This window comes from Molothrus ater, chromosome 2 (assembly GCF_012460135.2).
Source record: "Molothrus ater isolate BHLD 08-10-18 breed brown headed cowbird chromosome 2, BPBGC_Mater_1.1, whole genome shotgun sequence".
Lineage (NCBI taxonomy): Eukaryota > Metazoa > Chordata > Aves > Passeriformes > Icteridae > Molothrus > Molothrus ater.
Window position 1 is genome coordinate 83,409,061 of NC_050479.2, and position 22,707 is coordinate 83,431,767.

Consider the following 22,707-nt stretch of genomic DNA (forward strand, 5'->3'; position numbering starts at 1 on the left):
ATGTTTTAACAGGATGACAAAAAGAAGCAGAAGGCCATTCATCTGGATGGACATTTTAAATCATTATCCCATTCTCAGCATGTCCATTGACTCATCTGGAAGTAGAAAATACAAAACTAGCTAAAACTACAGTATGCAGAGTTCAGGGATCTTAGATTAGGAAAATTGAAATTATCTTCTCTGAAATAATTCCATGAGTAAGCCAGCAGAAGATTTAGACTCACTCTTCTGCAAAATAACCTCTCTAGCTGTGTAACTGAGAGTACACAATTTTTTCATGTCATGTTGGGTATTCCACTGGCAAAGCAGCAGCCACGGGTGGATTACTTTAACTCTCACAGGTAGGTAAGACTGGCCAGGTTTGCCAGAACAACCACTGACTGTCATGGAAATGCCACACTGGGAGGCACCAGGAGAGTTTTTTCTATTTAAATAGTCATTTCTCTAACACTACTTTTTCTTTGGCAAAGTCCCTGGTAACGATAAGGTCATGTTAACAAATTCTAATTTACCAAAGGCACAACAAAAAACAATGTCTGGAAGGTGTAACTGGGCAGTTTCAAATCAGAAATAAGCCATACCTTTTACCCAGGAAAGTAATTAGCCAAGACATTAATGATAGAGACTACTGTTAAATTTGCTGATTCTTTCTACCTTGATGTATTGAAGCCAAGACTTGAATGCCTTTTTGGCAAGGATTCTTTATCCAAACATAAACACTGCTGGGCTTGGTAAAGGGTACTGAATAAAGTGCAATTGCTTGTGATGTATGGGCCATCAAGCCAGATGAGCTAATGGTCCCTTGTGGCACTCTGCTTTATAAATCTATTAACTAGAATTTGGGATTTATAGAGTAGTGGGCCAGAGGAACAACTGTGATTGAGGTTGTACAACCAGTTCCCGTGGACTCTATCATGTTCCTTTTGAAATTGTTGGCAAAAATCCCACGGTATGAGCAATACTTGCCACCAATCACAAAGGGAAAAGGCTTTTATAAATGCAAGTGAGAAGGCTGAAGGGGTGAAACAGCATTTGTTGGTTGCTACATCTAAAAATACTTAGGAATTTATTTCTTTGTTAGCATTTAGAGAATTCAGTCGCAATGGAAGTTGCCTGAACAGAAACAGAGACCTCCACACCAACCTGCTGTGAAATAACAAGAAATATACTAATCACTGCATAAGCCTGAGCTTTGACAACTTTAAACATACTTTACATTTTCTGTTCCATTTCTAACAAATTCAAATAACATGAAGTTTAATATGTCTCATGTCACCTTACAGAACATTTTATTTGGAAAGCTTAACTTAATCAAAGGGAAACCACTCAGGAAGCGGAACTCCATCGCTGACCCATCAATTACCCTCACTGTAAAATATATATTTTTAAAGTGCCCTAACATCTCCTTTAATGCCAACTCTCACAGAGAATTTGCCTGTAAACTTTGATTTTCCTTTAGTGCTTAAAATGCAGCAGACATAAAGAAACAGCCCACAGGCTTGTTCATCTGCAAAAACCTTGAACAAAATTGCACTTCATTATAGAGAGAGGCATTAGTAAACAGAGCAAAAACCAGGTCCTAGATGGTTAGAACTCTCATGTGAGTATCATCATACATCATGGAATATCACTGTTTAATAGCCTTCAAAATGCTGACTGTGTGTTCTCCTTGCTGACCCACCTCTGCCAGTGCCATGAACACTGGCAGCTCTACCACCAATCCCCCATTATGTTCCCAAAGTCTTGTTTGTGCCCTGGGTGCTTCAAAAATTGGCCTCTTCTAGATGGCCAAGAAAAGCAGGTGACAGATCTCAGCAGGGTGGACAAGAGGTCCCATATGGAAATAGAAGAAATAAAAATGGCTGGGAAACATAGGAAAAGAAACCAATATGTAGAGGTGGGAGAGCATCTAGGGATGAATGCAAAGCACCCTCAGCTTGGTCCAAAAATGAGTGTTAATACTGATGGATACTTCTCATAGCAGTAGTTGAATGGAGCAGCTCCTTTGGGGGCTCCCCCATGTTGTAACCCATCAACACACAGTTCTGTGGGCACAGAGCTATCCAGACCTGGCTTCCTGCAGAGGTGTATAGCAATCAACAGCTCCAGCTGTCATCCCACATTTTTATCACTTTTTCCTCTCAAGCAATGTTTTGTCTCTGCTGCATTCCCAAACTGCTGGCAGAGAAAGAAGCTGTAGTTACAATTGTGCTGACTAGCCATTGCAATTGGACTGCAGTAGCACAGCAATATGGGTATGTATAGAGTTCCTACTTTCCTGGAAAGGAGAGATGGTGGGGCAGAGGGGAATTATTGTCAAGCTTTTTTCTTTACCCAGCCACCAGATTTCAGTGTTTGTAGACATCTTTCCCATCACAGACATCTTGCCCCACTCCTGGAAATATTCAAGCCAGGTTGGATGTGGCTCTGAGCAAACTGGTCTAGTGAAAGGTGGCCCTGCCCATGGCAGAAAGGTTGGGACAAGATGAGCTTTCAAGTTTCTTCCAACACAAAACATTCTGTGATTCTATGATCTTCAACACATCAACACTTAGAGCAGCTCTGGAAAAAACTAATCAACAGGAGGGAAATGTGGGTGTGGGAGAGAGGGGAGGAAATGACTGACAAATAGAGGCAGATGACAAATAAGTGTCCTTCAATCCAACAAGACAACCCATTCTTCCTGCAAGTAACCCTGTGTGCCACAGGCTTTTCCACAAAATTCCTGGCTCTCATTCTCCAAAGAAAGGAAAGATTTATCCCAAGCTCTGCATTTTAATTCGCCCATAACTATCTAGGCCTGTAATAATACTGTACCACCATCATTAGCAGCAGTCCTTTAGCTTTGCCTTGAGCTTTCAAGGCCTCAGGACAGACCTTTTTCTCTTTTGCCATCTGAACTTTTCTTGGCTTGCCTGCAGCTTCACTTTAATTTGGTTCAGCTGACACAGCGATTTAATTGGCCAGGTTGCCCATGGCTGATTTGTTTTACTTAGGTTTATCTTCATGTGGTATAGCTATAGCTTTAGAGAGAGAGAGCTAACAAGCAAACAGTCCATCTGGAATGAGATATTAATGGCTGTAATGCAGGGATGTGGTATAGAGTTATATAAGCCTGGAACAACATCAGAGACTTTCAGAGAGGGAGACACAGGACATTGCATCCAGGATTACAGTCAGGGGGTGATAAGAAATGGGGCACAGCCGAGCACTGGAGACTCCATCACCATAAATAAGTCATTCATAGTCAATTAAAGGAAACACTGGACAAGCATGGGTTTATAAAAAACAAAGGAACAATATCTATCGTACAAAAAGAACATCAAATATAGACTACTTGGATGCAACCTGGAGCTGCAGGCTAATGAAGAATGAACAAAGACATAAAAGTGTCTTATAAAACACAAAACCACCAGAAGTGGACCCTAAGGGGAGTAAGAAGAAACCATCAACATAAACATCAGATTCCTCCCAACCAACCATTCCAGATGCTAATGATTTGTCATAAAACCCAGCACTCCTCAGCACCACAACCAGACTGAAACCACAAACCCTAGGGCCCATGGAAGAGCAAGCACAACACCAGGAAAAGGGGTAGAAACTAAAAAGTATGAGCATAACTATTGGAACTGATTATTTTTTACAAAACAGTTACATCCAGCCTAATAATGATAGAACTTTTATGATTTCAGTTATACCAGCAATGCCTCTACTTCCATTCATCACGTGCTTGCTTCTGGCCATTGCACAAGATTTTATGCATAATAACCCAAACATTAAATACTGCCCTCCAGTCCATTCCTTTGGGAGAAAACTGATACCAGGAATCTGCATCATCTATTGTAAGACCAACTGAGGCTAAAGGATTGATCCTACCTAACTGGTGAACAGGGTCATCTGAGGTATCCTTACCATTATAAGGAGAAGATTTAAGACTGGCTAGATTAGTCACACTAATTATTTCAACATTAGTACTCAGTTACAAATGGCTTTTGCCTTTTATGATTATGATTTATCCCTTCACACACAGAATCCTGACCAAAAAGGACTAATGGAGCATTTCCGTACAAAGAAAAGCAAGGTATCCATCTCATTTTCCCATCCCTGATAGAGGCTGTTTTTCCAAGCTCCCACAAGGATTCAGGCCAGTTCATCAGCCCCAAGGATGACAGCAACAGGGAGAGAAGTCTCACTTCATTGCCTCTCCTCTGAAGTTATCATAAGGATTTCTATACATTCAGCATGGGACTAGAAACTAATAAAGGCAGAAACCATCTTTATGATTAGGGGTATTGACTGTGCTTGTCTAATTACCTTGCTACAAATTCAAAATAGTCCAATAGAGGGTCTCAGTGGAAATTATTTCGCAAGTTACAATACAGATAATTCATTTCTGTAAGTTGCCATTATGAATACTTTCATTTGGGTGGCAGAGAGGAAGGTTAAAAACATACATTTTTTAAAAATAGTCTATTCTTCCTCTAAAGAAGCAGCCCTAAAGCCTAGCTTTAATACAGATATCACAGTGCTGTAAAAATTAACAGAAATAATGGTGTTCCTATTTAACCAAAGCTTTTTACATTTCTAAATTCTGTCCCTCCTTCACTGCCACAAATAAAGCAGTTGCTATGGCACAGTGTGAAACCAAACAGCTCTTTCTCTAGGCCAAGGAGAACAGCCTACCTCCCCAAGAGTAGCAGCTTGTCTTTCAAAGCTGAGTGAAAATAAAGGGAGTTTCACTTCTAAGCTTTGAATTCCCCTGTGAAAACCTGAATAGAAATACATGGAATGCATATAATCTACCACTGGCTGGCAAAGATGCAAAAGGATTTTTCTAGGCCTGTAGGTTATTAAGACAACCCACTCACAAAAACTTCTATCAGTAAATGAGTCACTAACTCTCAACCAGGAGATGAATAACCATTTTAGGGAAGTAACTGTGACCTCAAGAGGCTCTTACTTACTTTGCAGCACAGATGAACTGGGAATTGGAAGAAACAGTACTACCACCTTCAGCAGAAAAACCTCCAAGCAGTGCACAAACACGACTGGATGAAGTCCCACAGTGCAAATATTAGATGCAATTTGCCTCCTATGACACACTAGAAAAATCACACACAACAGCCACATGTCCTGCTGAAGGCTCAAAACAAGTCAGCAAGGACCCTGAGAACTGACCTAGGAATTACAGGCTCCTGCTCCAGCCACTAAAAAATCAGCAACAAAGGAAGATGAAAGTTTCAGAGTTACCCTGTGGACACAAATATAGCAGCAGGTCACTTTTCCTGCTAGTATGAGCAGGTAGGCACAGGTGTAATCACTACATATAGACCCCCCCCTAGATTTCAGTCAGGACTTTTCACCTGGAAAAGCTTCAATATGTGCAAATAAGCTCAAAGTATCCATCAATCTACAGTGCGAGCCACTTCCTCAGGCTTGTGACTAAAGGTGCTCTTCTTTCAGGAGGAATACTTCCAGTGTCTGTCAGACAAGCATTAATGCACAAAAATGATACCCCTTTTTTTTTTAAGAAACTTTAATAATAAATGTTCAACTTTTAAAAATTACATTTTAAGTCAAACATTGTTTTTTTTTTTACAAACTCTTGGAGATCAGGGTTTTAACAACATATAGCGTTTCTTCACTTAAGATGGAACAGCCTATAGACAAAATTGTGACCTGCAGTGCTGTGTATTCAAGATTGCAAGTTCATAAAACTACAAACAGAATTATTTCTTCAATAAAGTGGAAAATCATAAATGGCATGGAACATTAGACTCCTGTATGTCACCACACCAGTCCCTTAAAAGTGAGGAATGTGGCTTCAATGTCTTCACAGCAATTCATGGGCTAGTGTCTCAAATTCTCACTCTGAAAGAAATATGCAGCCTACAAGAATTTAGGTCTGGGAAAGCTGATACACATGCTGAGTGATTCCCTAAAAAATATGGCCTACTAAGAGAGTAGTGATGACTTAGGGAAGTTAGAACTGACTTCTCTAAGGACGTCCATTTGGTACTCTGTCACACGTCAGCTGCATCGTCTCAATATCTGCTTCTACACAGGTCCATCATTCAAATGAATAATGTTCAAGAAGACTTTCTCCCACTTCATGATGGGTTTTTCCTGCTGGTGATGCATTTAAATTGTTTCAGGACCTTATCCAATAGCACACAAGTTTTTCCTCAAGTGGAAGACATTCAGGGACACAAATATACAAGCTGGTCTTCATGTCCACATTCTTTATAGCAGAAGTATTGAGTTCTCCTGGATGTCAAAACGTGCCAGGGTGCAAGTGATGCAGCTGTAGTGGTCAGTAATGGTCCTAGGGTGCAGGCTGATAGCTGAAGTTCAACTCTGAAAAATACCAGATTAGAAGAACCTGTCAAAGAATGAATATGGTAAGGGTCATTCAAAATTAAGCATACAATTTTATTATCTTATGTAAATAAAGCCATTCATTAGGAATTTAACATACTAAAAATACTAAATAGGGACCTTGTCAAACCCATGCACACTCTGTACTTATTCCTGGCCACTAAACTTCAGAAGGTACTGAGATGATCTTGCCTGGTGCTATTGTGACCCTCTATTATCCTATTAGCTGCAATAAGATTTAAGAGAGGATTTAATTGTTCTTTTTTAAACAGTTGTCTTGACTTAGGCAGCCAAAGAATATTAAATGTTTCCTAATTATTCTTCCTTTTTGGATTTTCTTTAATATGGTTTGGAAACACTGCAGCCAGATTCTTACATCCCACCTTCCCAACAAACCACAACTACATGATTTGGGAAGGCTGTCTCTGGAAAACAACCCCTAAAATTATGTGATATTTTGTCACAGCCCAATTTGGAATAAAACCATGGCAGTGCAAATGAGAAAGAGAAGTGGGAACATAATTCTTCTTGAAAACTGAAGGAGTAAAATCTGAGTTTGCTTCAAAGATGACTTTGCAGATTACTGAATCAGTAATCCCTCCTTACTGGCCACATCCAAAACCACTCAAGTAAAATAGGAAACTTGATCAAGTGAATAAATTTCATATTAAAGAGATGAATAATGTTCATTTTCATTAAATGAAAACTTTTGCCCTTTTAAACCAGCTCTTATAAGAAGCAGATCCTTCTCCCTCCTTTTTAGACCTCCAGCAATCATTTGGAAAGCCATATAAAATTTTCTGCATATTGTCCCCTAACCAGTAGACTTTGAAATTAGTGGCATCAGCACAAAAGAGAGAACACCCTTACTTTTTGTTATTGATTGTGAAAGTTCTTCCCATTTAGAATATTCATTTCTCATCCCCACTTAAAGTGCAAGGTTACAGTTACTGCCAAGCCCATGGCCACGTGAAAGCCCATTTGGCAACCTCAGGAATGGGACTGAGCCCTGGGAAGTTCCTGCACAGCTGTGAGAGAAAAGGATGGCAGCCATTACTTTCTCCCATTTTACTTGCACCTCCTTTAATGGAGAAGGATTACAATCTCATCTTTTCTCTGCCTCCTAAATGAGGTCTGGTTTAACAAGTCAGCCAGCTGAGGTACCCGCATGGCACTCGTGCCATGGAAAAAGGGTATTTCTGCCCTAAGAAAGGCAAATAAATGGATGGAGGAGGGAACACATATTGTCTCTCTCAGGTTGTAAGAATTTAAGCACCTGGCTCTGAGACTGAGTGTATTTGACCCAAGATGAATCAAAGTTCTATGCAATGTATTTTCACACACCTGTAGCCATCCCATCCTGCACACTCAACACCTGCTCTGCAAACCTGACAAATCCTAGAAAGGTGGAGGAGATTGGGTGACACCAACATGGCTCCTTTTTGGAAAAACCATCAAACCAACCTGTTGGAAAGTAGCCCTTTATTCTAGGACTACAGCCATCTTACTCCAGAACAACTCTTCTAAGCAGAGCTTCCCACAAAACCATGAGAAGAACCACAGATGTCTGTTGCTTCTGTGGGATATGTGGAGAAATCTTGGCCAAATTAACAAAAAGAGTTTTACCATAACATCATTAACACTCTGTTACTGCTAAATTGATCAGCATTGAGCACCCTCAGAAATGCCATTGATGTAATCAGTGTCAATGACCAAAAAACCCAAGACAGCACCACAAATAAAATCTCTAAGCTGCCAAATTCACACCACAGTACCTTCCAGAGGAAAGTATACCAAATGTAAGTTACAAGGAAGCTTTTCACCCCTATGAGTTTAGGATTCTACTAAGAATGCCAAGAATTGAATTAAAGGTATAAAAGGTAATCAAACAGGTGAGACAAAGCAAGATTTTTTTCTTATTCAAATTACACTGAATAACAAGCATTATTGAGCAACAACTCAGGATCGAGCACTAGCAACAGAAAAGAAGGGTTTTTTTCAAGCGACCTTTTTTGCATCTCTTTCACAGAGTAGCAGGGTCCTAAAACACTTCATCTCATTTGCTCCCATCTCTGTGCTTCTCATTATCCAGCTATCCTCACCCTGTGATACAAATGTACTTTCTCAGTACTCTAAGAATCCAGGACAAATTCTAGACTAATCTTGTTTTGCCACAAAATATATCAGACAGTAAGTGGGTTAAGTTTCCATATTCTGCCTTACTGATATCTCTCAGCACTGATTAACAGGAAAAGATTTGAAACAGCAGATCACTTTATAAGACAATTTAATCTTGGGTTTCTCTGCCTGCATTTGCCCACTTATTGCCAGTTTGGATTGAGTAGTGTGGACATAAAAGCACTAAAAATTACAAATCAGTCACTAGAAAACCACCATAAGGAAGTGTCTTTGATCAGTGGTCATGAGATCATGACTTTTCTAAAGGTGCCCATGACAGTTTTGCCAATCATCCCTGAAGAAGTATATCCCACCTTCTCTCTCCTTTTCAGTGAAATAGGAAGATGTAAATTCAGCTTGTAAACCCTATCACTGCTCCACTGAGTGTTCAAGATCTGTAGCAAGATCAGTAAACAAATAATAAGAGACAAAATGAAAGAATATGGTTTCCTGGAGCAGATTTTTATAATTCTATAAAGATTAATATTTCACAGATTTCACCTAAGTGGGATGTACCACTGCCTGTTGGAGAATTCACTAATTTTCTCATTTTGCATGGAGAGAGAGAAAAAGAAGACCCAGAGTTAACAGCTTTTACTGAATGAATGTAGAATAAAGCCACCTAGGAGGTGGATTTTAAAACAAAGCCCTAAGGGAAAAGTATAGTGTGCAATTTCTATCAGGAAACATCAAAAGAAAGAAAAAGCAAGAGACACTATAGGAAAGAAATAACCCCAAGGCTTTATGTGTGCATGGTCTGGATGATGAGAAACATTGAAAGAGTGATTACAAAAGAGCCAGTCACAAAATAATCTCATAGCTGTTTGTACTGAACTGTTAATGCAACCTGCTTAGAACAGACAAAAAAAAGGGACACTGCAGGGCACAAACTAATAAGGGACCAAGGCAAAAAATGTATTTCCAATCTGCTTTCACAAGGGGAGAAGGAAAAGATGAAAAGTTGCAAGAGTGAGAGATGAATGTAAAAAATATAGGACTTGAAATTTCAAAGACTTGTGAAGAGACTGCAAATAAAAATACAATACAATGGCAACACCCTCTGACCCATGCATGTACTGATAATCATTGCTCTAAGAAGTACAGGTTAACAATTTAGTTTAATCAGGGACCAAAGAATAATGCAGAGCTCTAGGGAATGAAAAAAAAATTACATTTTTTTATAATATTAGATATATTCTCCTTGTATTAGTCTGTATTATTCACTAAAGTAAAATATATTTTATTAATCACTTCCAAATTGGTAACTATAATAGATAGGAACCAACAGACATATTTGACATCAATTACTCTTCATAAGTCATAAATAATGAAAGAAAAACAGGGATTCTTCCTGGGGAAAGCTACTAATGCATTGTCTAAAACACAGTGAGAGCAGTGAAAGTGGGTTTGTAAGAAGGTTACACATAACCACTTTGAGTTTCTGTTTCCTGTTAGAACTAAGAAAATATTTAAGCTGTACTCACTGAATATAATTACAGATGCTTTCAAAGATCTTTAAATATTTAACTACCTAATCTTCACAATATCTCTATTAAATAGACATTTCTTTGTACTGCCAATTTACACAAGAGAAACATCTTTTATAGCTTATTTTTTAAAGGGGTTTTGTTTCTTTTATGAAATGCTGGAAACTGAAAAAACCCCCACTGGATAGAGGCCTCTGCAGGTGCAGCTTTGTAGATGCAGACACAAATGAGAAGTTTTCTGCTCTTTGATTACTGCTGCCAGTCAAGCCAATATTCACTACAGGCTTCAAAATGCAGAGGCAATTAAGTAAAAGGACAAAGCCATATCTGCAAATTTCAGCAGAGGCTCCTTCAAAGTTCAGCACGGAGAAGAAGGGCCCTGCACACAACTGCACACCTGGCTGTGCCAAGAGCAGACTTTGCAAGCTCTTGGCACTTCAGCTCCAGCTGAATCTATTGAAGGATTCTGCTTTTCTGAGCCAAATTTCCAAGGCAGAGGGAATGAAAGGAAGGCAACAGGCTTATTTTAAACCTGACATTTCAGCAGAGCAAATCTATAGAATAATTGGAAAGACTTGAAACAAGCATATAATATTTATCCATACATTTTGTCCAAAGAATTGCTGGTTGGTCTAGCAGTACACTGAGAAGCAAAAAGAATACAGAAACAATACAGTCAGATGAATGAACTTGGATGTTCCTAGGGTATATTATTTTTTCACAGAAGAGCTGAAAGATATCACCTGTACCTTAATTAAATTTTTAGAAGTTCCCAAATGAAGAGCAGCTACCAGACAGTGAGAGAGAACAAAATGAGAAAATGAGGTTTCTGCTTAATTGTATTGTGTATTCTACATGGGCATCTGATAAAAGAAGCTGAATCTTAAATAAGGTAACACATAATCATGTTTGTTTTATTAAAAAAAAAAAAAAGAAATAAACAACCTAGATCCAGAAAAAATTAAACCTAACATTATTTGGTTCATTTTAAGCCACTCCCTAGGACTAGGACAGGACTATTGGGTGACACAGAAACACAGAGCACACACATCACTCATGCACAAGAGTCCCCCATACTACTGAAATAATAACTCTAAGAGTGCAGTATGGTGCAGCCCTTGTGGCAATGGAAATGGTTGTATTGATTTTACTGAGCTGTGGACAGGACAAGCTCAGCATGACTTTGAAACTTAGGATAAAAATCAGTCAACTGGAAAAAAGCAAAAGCCAGGCAGTAATACTCAGGTAATAACAGTACTCACAGAATAAAGTAATACATGGTGATTAAGAGTAAGGAAATGAGACTTTACAGGATGACAGGCAGCAATGCTACATAAATGCTAGTGAAAGTCATTTGATACATACAAAATTGCAATTCTGCAAGTATTTGACAACAATGAAAATACACGAGAGGAAATATTTGCCAGAATTGTTAACAGTGTTGCAGTTACAGAGGAAAAGATAAAACAAAGCCTGGCCGGATGTTTCCTTCAAAAAACTGCCAGGAAATTTAATTTTAAGAAGGGTACAGTGGATGAAACCACAGGATAAGGTTGCCCAGGACCACTGTTCCAACATTTCTACCATAAGACTGTAAAAGAGGGTTTACTCTGCTTAGGAAACTCTTTTGATGGGTGACCCACTTCTAGTCAAAGAGAATTGTTATGCCCTCACTCTTCATTCCCTGCCTGGACTGCTGACTCATTGTCCAGTGCTACAGAATCCGTGCAGTGAGTGACAGACATATTGTATCAATCCCAGGAGTAGCATTTTTCACCTATTTCATGCTCACATGATTAGGTCAGATAACATTCAGCATTTTTACCCTTCCAAAAAAAAAAGCAGGCATTTTGACTGGCTGACTAATTTTAATTTAGAGCCAGTTCTCTTTGTCAGTGTCATTGAGTAGACAAATCATAGCTCTGAACCAAAAAAAAGCTGGCCTGCTTTGTACTGATGCAAATGATGACTTGAGTTACAAGGTCGAACAGGGGTCTGATATCTGCTTGGAACAAAGTGGAAGACCCAGTGATATTTGCTATTATATATATAGGTGTGGAATTATATGTACAAAGAGATTTATGACCCTTGCTACACCAGGAATCTTTGGGCAAGATTTTTGAAGGCACATAAATAATCCACCAATGTGGCAAGTGGGATTTACCAAAGCACATGCAAACTCTAAGAATTCAAATTTTACTAAAAGTCGGCATGTGCAAAAATATTTTATAGATTCTAGGAGATGGCCTCCTGCAGATACAAGTGCCTAAATACCTTTGTCATCTGCAGTGAAGCCCCACGAGGCTGCTGTGAGACAAAACATACCACACCATGATTTCTTGTAAGGCAAAAACATCTGGAAGCTGTAAATATGTAAGATGTCAAGCCTTTGGTCCACAAATCCACCTGAGTTAAGCTGAAATTAGTGGCACCTAGGGACCTATGTATTTTTGTACATCTGGCCTAAAAATTTCATGCCAAAGTTCTTTGTCATAACAAAGTTTAACAAAGTTTTTAGTTTGTTTCTCAGATGTGTGTATCAGGGATGTTAGTCAGTAACTGCTGATGCTGTGTCTAGTGTAGGGACCCTGTGTGGAATCCAGTCTGAACAAGGTTGAGCAGAGACACACCATAACTGGTTCCAGATGCTCTTGGAGTGATGAGATGGTTTCTACACAATGAAGTAGAGAAGAGCTGCCTGAGAGGACAAGGGCAATCAGAGATGACACTCTTCAGATAAGAGGTGGAATGGATCTATTGGTTTGGCCCAGAGTGAAATGAACTTCATAAAGGACTTGGGTCTGTGCCTCACCCAAATAACCAAAGATTTCCAGAATATTTAATCTGAGATTTTTATCCTCTTCTTTCTAAGGGCTTCCAGCAAGGCAAACTAATGGGATTATGACAATTTCTGAATTTGGTCAAGCCTCATCATTGCTGATAGCTCATTACAGAGTGGAGCTTCATAAGCAGAAAGTCTTCCCTGTAGTGCAACCATCTTTTCTGAACTTTTCTAGGGGCAATCAGCATCCTTGGGGGTATAAGAGGACAGATTACTTCCAATGTGAATCTGATGTAAAAGCAGGGCCTTTCAGGAGACATAGAAATAACAAATGATTACAGAATGCTCTAAGAAGCAATGGGATATGTCTACTGTTAGCAGTGTCTCCACTCCCAGCTAGAGGACCATTAGCATTCATGAGAGGCTGACTCTGAAAGAATAAAGCATCATCCCAGATGTAAATGATGCTGCTCAAAATCTTTTTTACTGAACTTGTGTTAGGTTAACCTGATTATAACTTTGAGAACTGTTGACTCAGCATAGTTTCTCTAGTTTAACAGGTTCAGGGTCAAAGCCATATGCTCTGACGAGGGTGACATATGCAAAACACTCCCTGTGACATGGTAAAGAAGCACAAATCTGTCTAATGCAGTTTGAAGACAGGCACTGGCAGGCAGTGGTGATCAGCTGGCAAACAGCTCTGTCTCAGGACACACAAGAAAGAAAGTGTGCAAAAGTCAACATATGCCAAATAGAAACATCTTTCTTCCACTAACAGGCTTTAACTATTGAATACAATGAAAAACTGTGGCAATGCAAGGCGCTACTGTGTGGAAGTTATGCAAAGTGCTGACATTTTAAATAGTGGCTAATAGTGTTCGCAGTTGCTTTTAGGAGACGCTAAACAGATGAATTCAAATTTCCCACATGCAAGTTTCATCAGAGAGATTCAAGATCTCTTGAGGAAGATGCTGGCACAAGCTTCATTGTATTTTTTTTCAGTCTGTGGTGAATGCCCTGCGTGGCACAGAGAGAATGAGCATGATATATCACTGAAGGGCATTTGAAGAGTGAGAACGCAGCCACTTTGACTTACAATGTACAGAGGAATACATTCAGAATTATAAGTACAAGACTAATAGGTTCACTGAAGATAGGGATGGCTGAAGGGAAGAAAAAGCAATCACAGAAAGCAAAATTCAATAGCAGAGCAGAAGTCTAGTAACTGGTTTGAAAGGAGCTTTGCATCTCTGTGGAGCATGATAATGTCAGTAGAATATCTTCAGTCAGAAAGTGCTTGAAGATAATTAAAGCATTTTCACACTGTTAATGTCCTCTAAATGACTGAAAATGTCAAGGTTGCATCAATTTGAAGCATCCATAACACACATACATACACAGATGCAAAATAAAAAGAAATTATCACATTCCCTGATGCTGCCAAATGTTGAATATTTGGTAAGAAGAGCACAGCGCATACCACAGGAGCAGATCACATCAGTATCAACTGATACAAGTGCAGGCTGCAGAGTTATCTATGCTGAGTAATTCTGCACTCAGGGAAGTTGATCCACATTTATATCACCATAAGAGGAGGCAATAATTTGTTCTTCTATCTCCAGTTACAACCAGACAGTGAAAATATCAGCTCAAAGACACTTACACTGAAAGAATATATTCATAGGCTACACAGGCACAGAGGTAAAACCTGACATCTGTACTTACATCAACATGTAGGGCTGACTTTGAGGTTACTCTCACAGATCCCTCAACAGATGAGCCATTGCACCTGCATCAAGGAGTTACTCAAAAATCACTGAGGTGACACCTAACCAAAGGTCAGGGTGGGCCCTCACAGAAAGCAGGGACAGGGGTCGGGGGACTATAGCTGGCTGATTTCTCCTGATAGAAGTAGATGACATATCCCAGAGACCGAGGAGCAAAGGGATGGATAGAGTTGGACATCTTTTTGTCCATGGAAAGTCAGCAGAGATCCAAGGTCTAAGCTTGGTGGGAACTCAGGCTCAAACCAAGCTATCAGCATCACCACAAAAATTTGGGATAAAGGGAAGGGTCTGGGATGGGCGAGTCCTCAGGAAGTACTGTTTGCTCCACCAGCAATACTGAGAGATCCCTCAGCAATCCTTCACAGAACCCTCTGCATAAGACCAAACTTGGTGTTTAACTGTTCCTTATCTCAGGTAACCACACAACCAAACCAAACCTCTGAAATCTGGCTATCAGTGCTAATAACTGGATTGAAAGCTGGGAGGAAATGTCATTTTTACTATGATTCACAGAATTATAGAATCATTTAGGTTGGAAAAGACCTCTAAGATCATCAAATTCAACTGTAAATCAAAAAGGCAAACAAAAACAGTTGTTACAACTGTAAGTCCTCCCAAAACAGAATGTGTCTGTTATTAAAAAATACATCAACATTTTGCCATCTGATTGCAATAAGAACTAGGTATATTTTAGATTTTGTTTTGTTTCAAATTGCTTCATTTTTTTCTTTCCTTTTCTTGTTATATTAAACCACACCAATATTTCAAGAGTCCTGACTGCTTTCTCTTCCCTTACCTCTCCTGAACAATGTACTGACTGCTACAAATGAAACTATTTCATCCTTTTCATGCTTTGACATTATTATGTTGAATAAAATAGGATGTTTTCACCAGTTTTATACACAGCATTTTATTTTTTCTTTATGAATGTTACAAAAAATCATGTAAGCACTTCTGAAATTAGATGGCTGTGATTTATTATGGGTTTTCATATCACCTCAGGCCTAAGATACAACTCTGAATTCCAAGTTCAGAGCCCTGTTACTATAATACCTTTCCCCAAAACCACTCCTCACTGTTCCCGTAGCACAGGCTGTTACTCTATCTCCTCAGACATGGCTTTCTTCAAAAATTAACCTTCTCACAGACACAAAAAAATTTCCAAAAGTGATTCTAGAGATAAAATTTCTTACTTGCAGGCAACCACCACAACACTGCCTGTGGCAGGCAGGTATCATGATGCCTGTTTCACAGTTAGGGAAACTGAGGCATGCATGTCAATGATTTGGCAGTCTGAAAGTTTGTGACAGAATCTAGTCTGACCCATGGAGACAGGTGGAAGCAAGAACCAACAAATTTACTGCAGGCACCCTATTCTGTATGATATGAATGAATATAAATGTAGGAGACAGCCTGGTTCCTTCTCATGGCTGTGAATGTTCCAGCTACTCCGTACAGACTGTGACAAATGGTAACACTGACTTGAAGGAGTCTTGTGAGGAGGCAACACTGAATTTCTTTCTGCAGTTGCAAACAACTTGTGTTACACTGGGGAAAATCCAGTGCATCTTCTGAATGCATTTTACCCATCACAAAAAGTAACAACTCTGAAGTGATGTATTAAAAGCAAGTGAGAGTATAAGCCAGAATGATTTACACAAAGAACTCTGTCACAAGCAAATGCAGAACTTGAGTTTTCACTTCTTTTGTGCCTAACTAGGATGGATTTTTCTCTGAAGAGCTGGATAAGGATTTGTAGTAGAAATAACCATGTGTAAAATATAGTCTGGTTCACATCCTTGTCTACCCTGCTGTTGGGGAGGGATAACCTATACTCCTACTCTTCTATTCCTTTTTTATTTTGTGAATAAAAAACTGACCTTCACTATTTGTTCAAAGCTCTTGGACATCCCAGCAGCCCAGCCAAACAGGAGCTGCAATGACCCAAAGACCTTCTCAGGACGTCTCATGGTAGTCCCAAGAGACAGCTCCCATTCAGACCCTTTGAGAAAGGACACTGGCATTTCTGAAGCTCAGCCAGTTTCTGGTGGTATCCAAAGCAGATTATCAAACATATCAAGCTATAGAGACCCCCAAAATAACTTAACCATCACAGTATTTGTGCATTTTTAAATAAATGTTTTCACTGAGAAAGAAGCCCTCCCAGAACAAGGAGTTTACAGGTCTTGTATCACTGATTTTGGCAGCATCTGCAGTCAGACAGATTAAACAGCTATTAAATGCCAAGGAAATAATACAACAGTATCCAAAGTGGTCTCAGTAGTTTTCCTAGTTCTCCTTTACATTGAGCTGAGCTGCAAGAATGGAATCCTAACTTGTCACCAATATTAAAAAAATTACAGGAGGGAAGATAAGAGTGTCTCAGTGGAGGGGAATACAGTATTGACACTTGAAACAGTCAATGTGGAACAATTTTAATGAAAATTATGAATATTTCTGAGCATTTGATAAAACAGAATATGTATTATTGACCCACTTTTCAAACGGCCTCAGCTCCCTGCAGGGAAACACTTCTGTAGTGCAGTGTTCAACCTCTTAAAAAGAGGTTATTTCTTCCCACTGTTAATAAAAGAACCCTCAGACAGCCAGCTCAGAGTAGGTCACCGTGGACCTCTAAAATCTGGATCGCTGAAGCTCACCCTGCCATTATAACTTCAAAATACATCAGTTATCACTAAAACTCATAATGTGACTGGCTGATACTATTCTCCTTCACTATCCATCATTATTCCACCCTACCCAAAGGCAGTTAGGCACACATAGATACAATATCTCTTCTTCCCTCTCAGTCTTGACTTTGCAAAATTGTGCTTCCTTTCATATAAAAATAAGAAAAAATCTGAAAAAGACAAATCATCAGCTTGAGATGCTATATACAATCATTCTATGGCCTCTTTACTCCTCCTCTTCTCAGGGACATTTTTCTTCAAAGTTTTAATCAAATCACCTTTCTCTCCTTTGTTTTCTGTGCTTTTCTCCTTTGCAATTTTTTTTTTTTTGGCCATGTTTTCTTCTGCTCCTCAGTGGGCTGATTTTGAATTCAATTTCCTCAGGCCACTGCCTTTACCTTTTTGCCCTGCTTTTGTCCTTGAGTTCTTCCTCTCCTCTTCCTTCTGTGATTTCCCAGTACCCTTCCCAGTACCTCTTCCCCAGGACTCTTCCCCCAGTCTTATTTCTGCCTTTTGATATTACATAGGAAAAGAAAGTTTGTAAGGCTTCATTATCCCAAATCTATGATGGTATCCAAGCTATTTAATTACCAGCCAACTGGTCTCAGTGATCTGCACATCTCTGAACCATTTAGGTATTTATACTAAGCATATTCAACATAGATTGGCAGAATGGTTTGGATGGGAAGGCACCTAAAAGATGGCCTAGTTCCAGCCCCCTGCCATAGGCAGGGACACCTTCCACTAGCCCAGGCTGATCAAATATAAAATATTTGCTTACATGGATGGAGACACTCAATCAGAGAGAAGGTAATATTCATTAAATCAAGGAACAGCCAGTGTACTGCAGGAGATTAATGCTTGGTCTAAGACATTAAGACCCCTCATTTTTGCTAAATGGCTGAAATATATTGAATGAGTATGAGGAGAAAAGAAGTACATGTGTTGAGGGTAAAGATTAAGCCCATTCAGATCCTTTGAGGGACTTGCTAAAGATCAGCTAATGCTTTCTGCCAGGAATAGGCTCCCTTTGATGCACAAAAACCTGAAATGTAACACATGCACAGATAAAAGAATTCCTCAGAAGGTGTGCATCAGGAAAGCATTTAGAGCCTCTCTGCAAGATAAAGGCAGACAGAGACCTCTCTGATTTAATCTAGGTATAAGAAGAGGAAGTCTGGTTTTCATTTCTTCACCTCTGTTTGTAAATGGCATTTCTATATAGTCCATTTGGTCTTAAGTAACTAGTTTTATTTTCACATTACACAAGAGCATTCTTCTCCCAAGCATATAGCCTGAGGCACTGGGATATCTTCAGTGCTATAGGAGATAAACAAGTACTTATCTTAAAATTATATTGCAAGCAGGAAGGCTCTTTGACATGTAAAAAGACAGTAACAGAGCACAGCTAAAACAGAAGAGTCTTATATGAACTTCGTAATACTGTCCCTATAGACTCTTTGCATCACAAGCCTCCTCATCATGTATCTCAGTCCCATTTCAAGACTTTCCAAACTCCCATGACTTTCTAGCAAAGCCTGGAAGAGCCACTGAAATCTTCATGTCACTCTTCCCACTGCACACAGATGGTTTTGTTTGATTACTCAGAACGTGACCCTTCTCTTGTACAGGCTAAATCCTCTACAAAGAGCAGCGAAGTCCCTCCACAATGACAGTCAGCTACATCTGGAAATACAGAAGAGTATGAGGAGTGCCCAGCTGTGTACTTGATTCACACTCACCTCTATCAACCCACTTTGAGCAGAAATTCAGCTGGGAAACCAGTAAAGACGGAGATGTGCCTATATGGAGGTACATCCAGAAAATGCCAGCCTTACATTTCAGAAAAGAATTTAAGAAACAGTTGCTGGATAACTGGGTAAGTGACTTGTAGATAAGTGTCAATACAGACATCTCAAGGACAACAGCTTCCTGGCCACAGAGAATCTTGTGAGAAGTCAACAAGAAGAGACCAGAGAAGAGTTCCACCTTCTTTGGCCTCTAGGGAAAACATTTTGTTGTCCCACACCTTTAGTAATTCAGAATCCAAATGAGATCAAGCTTTATTTTCAGTGTTGATGGCAGCATGTTAAGGATGACAGAATCATTGATTTCTCAACAATACATGTTTTCTGTTAGATTAAAAGCAGTTGTTTCTTCTTAAGAGGAAGATAAGGTTTGGTAGTTATTAAACTTGTAGCAAGAAAAACAGAAAAGGATACAGCACCAAAAGAGGAAAATAATTTCTTCAGGTATAATGAACATTAAATTAGAAGTTTAATGATCCAGTGTAATAATTCTCTGAATTCAAGAAAGGCATGTGGTATCCAGCTGGCCAAGAGGAATTTTGACTACATGCCACCACAAATGTAGACTCTCATTTAATGTCTGTGAAACCAGACCAAAACGCAAACACGAATTTCACATCAGCCAAGTGCAAAGCACTTATTTGGTTTTAGGTCCTTGACTTGATTTTTCACAGGTTGCAGCTGACAATCAGATGCCTTTCCAATCAAAATGTGACCTTATTCTCTGCTCAATCTGGTCCTGAGTCAATGACCACTGAGAGGCTGAAACTTCATCCAATTTCTGGATTTCTGCTGTAAATGAACGGTAACTGAGATTCAGTAATTGGAAGGAAAAGGCCTTGTACCTCAACAGAGAAGGAAAATGCTCTGGCCCCATAAAAACTGCCATTTGATTAAATCAATAAAATTACAGCAGAAGAAACTTCAAGATTGGTGAATATATGAGATCACCAAATCACAGATTAAATCTGCATTTTTTTGCTTTTTGTGTGATTTTTTTAACAGACTCCTAATCTATGAAAATAAAACGTGGATGCAAATTTCCCATGGCATGTGTTCTGTCTGTTCATACTGAGAACACAAAGTAACTTTAAAGGATACCTGTCGCAGACATCTTTCATGAAAAATCCCTTCTTAGGATTTTTCCTTGTGAGAAGCTGCAGTTTCAGCAACCAAAAGTAAACAATGGTTATCTGCTGCTGTGGAATGCAACAGGTAGACCCGTGATTGGTCTCCTGTGGATGTTTGGATTTACTGACCACTCATGGCAGAGCTGGCTCTTGCTCTCTGTCTGAGACACAGATCTTTGTTATTCATTCTTTTCTATTCTTAGCTTAGCTAGCTTCTGAAGAACCTTTTCCTTTCTATTGCTTTTTAGTATAGTCTTAATGTAACATATATCATAAAATAATAAATCAAACCTTCTGATCATAGAGTCAACATTCTCGTCTCTTCTTCATCCTGAAAACCCTTGTGACCACAGTCACAGATACCTTCTTTGTGGCTCATAATGCATTGCCATATGAGAGGACTGTTGCCCCCATCAAGAATGAGATGTCCCTATTAGTCTTCTCAGACTCTAACTTTCAATTTGTTCTCTTCACTTTCAGAGAGCTGAAAAAGAAAAGAAAGGAATATTAAGTCTTCTGCTTCATAATAGCCTTCACAAAGCTATCTTTCTTAGACTGTATTACAGCCTTTCCTTCATTTAATGAATTCATAACAATTGGCAGCCACAAATAACTGTGCTTCAGTGTCATTACAAAATAAAAAGCAGTAACACTGTTTATTAAGAAAATACTGTGCAACTTAGTAAAAGGATATACTTACCATGAGCTTAAGTTTGTAGATGGAGAAATGTCCTTGATCCCTGTGACATGGGCCAGGTGGATGAGACTGGCTAATCTTTTGGGTATCCAAGGACATCACATGCAAGAGCCACTGGCAGTGAAGTGTGGGAGGTAGTTCCATGTCTGGTTGCTTTCTTTTTGAAGCTATCTTGAAAATGGAGAGATTTCTTTTGCTTTTTTATCATCATCTTGCAAAAGGCACAGATGCAACTTTTGGCATGATTTCCCTTTCAGGGTATTGTTCTTTTAATGTAAGTACGAATTTTGGATGTCTTTTCTTTCTCCTGTCCTGTCTTTTAGGTTTACCTAATCTAATTGCCAGAAGCAGACAAGAGTAATGAAAGGAAGAGCAATACTGCTTCTTATTTTCCAGAATTTTTCTATTCTGCTTTTCCATGTTCATTCTCTAGCTTTCTCCATGAAACTCATTTTTCAGCTAAAGACAGGTTGTTTGCAAACAAAGACACTTACATGACATATTTCCAAACAATATCTTGAACGTTAGAACTAACTAACCCCAGAGAAATTCCCCACACCCCCATTTGATAGGTCTGAGTTTTCCAAATATAATGTATTGAGTACAGATGTACAGGGGAAGACAAGTCTGAAGAAAAAATCAATCAAAGAAACATTAGGCATAGGAAGCATCCACAGCTCTACAGATGTGATTGTTGTTGGCAAGCTTCTACAGAATTACCCACTTGCTACCTACATGGCAAGCACAGCATCATAGTTAGGGTTTCACCAACAAATCCGTTTTGGGGAGGAACCTCTTTTAATGAACATGCTCACCCACCCCTGACTCCCACCCAGGCAGCACAGCAGAGACACAGGCATCTATGCAAAATTAATTTATTTTCGGTTATAGTGTTGACCTTCCCTGCAAACTACGACTAGAAGGGTGTGTGTATTCAGGTGATTCAGAGCTAAACTCATGAAAAATTTCAGTTGTAGCAGAGCTGCAAGTAAATGAGAACAAAAAAGGTCAAAAGCAGATAAGAAGCAGTCGTCCTGGCCAGGTCAGCAAACAGCCCCTGACTCTTGAGAAGTGGACTCAGGCAAACAAACACACTGAGCTGGCTATTCCACCTCACAGGTTAACAGTTCAAGGACAGCAGAATATTTTCCTTGCTTTAAAGGATGTCTGCTGGCACAGGGAGGAATCTAATTCAGAGTAGTTTTCTGAAGAACAAGCTCCAGGGGTTCCCCATGACACAGTTTTCAGGTGTAAAAGGAACAGCAGCAGAGCAGAGACTGACTTTGCACTGTCCCCTCAGTGCACAGTCAGTGCTTCCCAACTACAGTGAAAATAGTTGTGTGCTACTGAGTTAGAATTTCATTTTCCAACACTCAAACTAAATATTAACTTTTATGAGAAAGATACAGTTCTTTGGCATATTTATAAGCCTAAATTTATTTGGATCTTATAAAAACATGTCCAAGCACCACTATGCCCGCCTTTCTATGCGTCTTCTTTAGAGTATGCCTCTGCCACACTGTCCATCTCCCCTTACATTATACTATAAGCTCCTTTAGCTGTAGCCATGGACAAATTATTTCACTGTCATTTGGGTGATCAGCATCCTTTGTGAGCTTGATTTAGGACTTAATCAAGACTCAGCGCAAGCCAATGATATAAGAACCACAGAGATTCCTGTGAAAGTTTTGTGAGTGTGTTCTTCCAGAAAGTTCTTGGGTATCTGATGCATAGCCAGTAAAACAAAGCTGAAAAATATACAAGTTTACA

At 39.3% G+C, this 22,707-nt stretch overlaps 1 protein-coding gene and 1 long non-coding RNA gene across 12 annotated transcripts in view; both read right to left on the minus strand.

Annotated features, from left to right (window-relative positions):
* The window catches only part of DLG2 (discs large MAGUK scaffold protein 2), a 984,854-nt gene that overhangs the window by 918,355 nt on the left and 43,792 nt on the right, over window positions 1-22,707 (minus strand). The window lies entirely within an intron of this gene.
* Window positions 5,525-21,714, minus strand: LOC118687525 (uncharacterized). The gene is made up of 3 exons (XR_004980340.2): window positions 20,941-21,714; window positions 20,532-20,724; window positions 5,525-6,357 (listed from the first exon to the last, which is right to left on the minus strand). It is a non-coding gene; the product is annotated as an uncharacterized LOC118687525 (long non-coding RNA).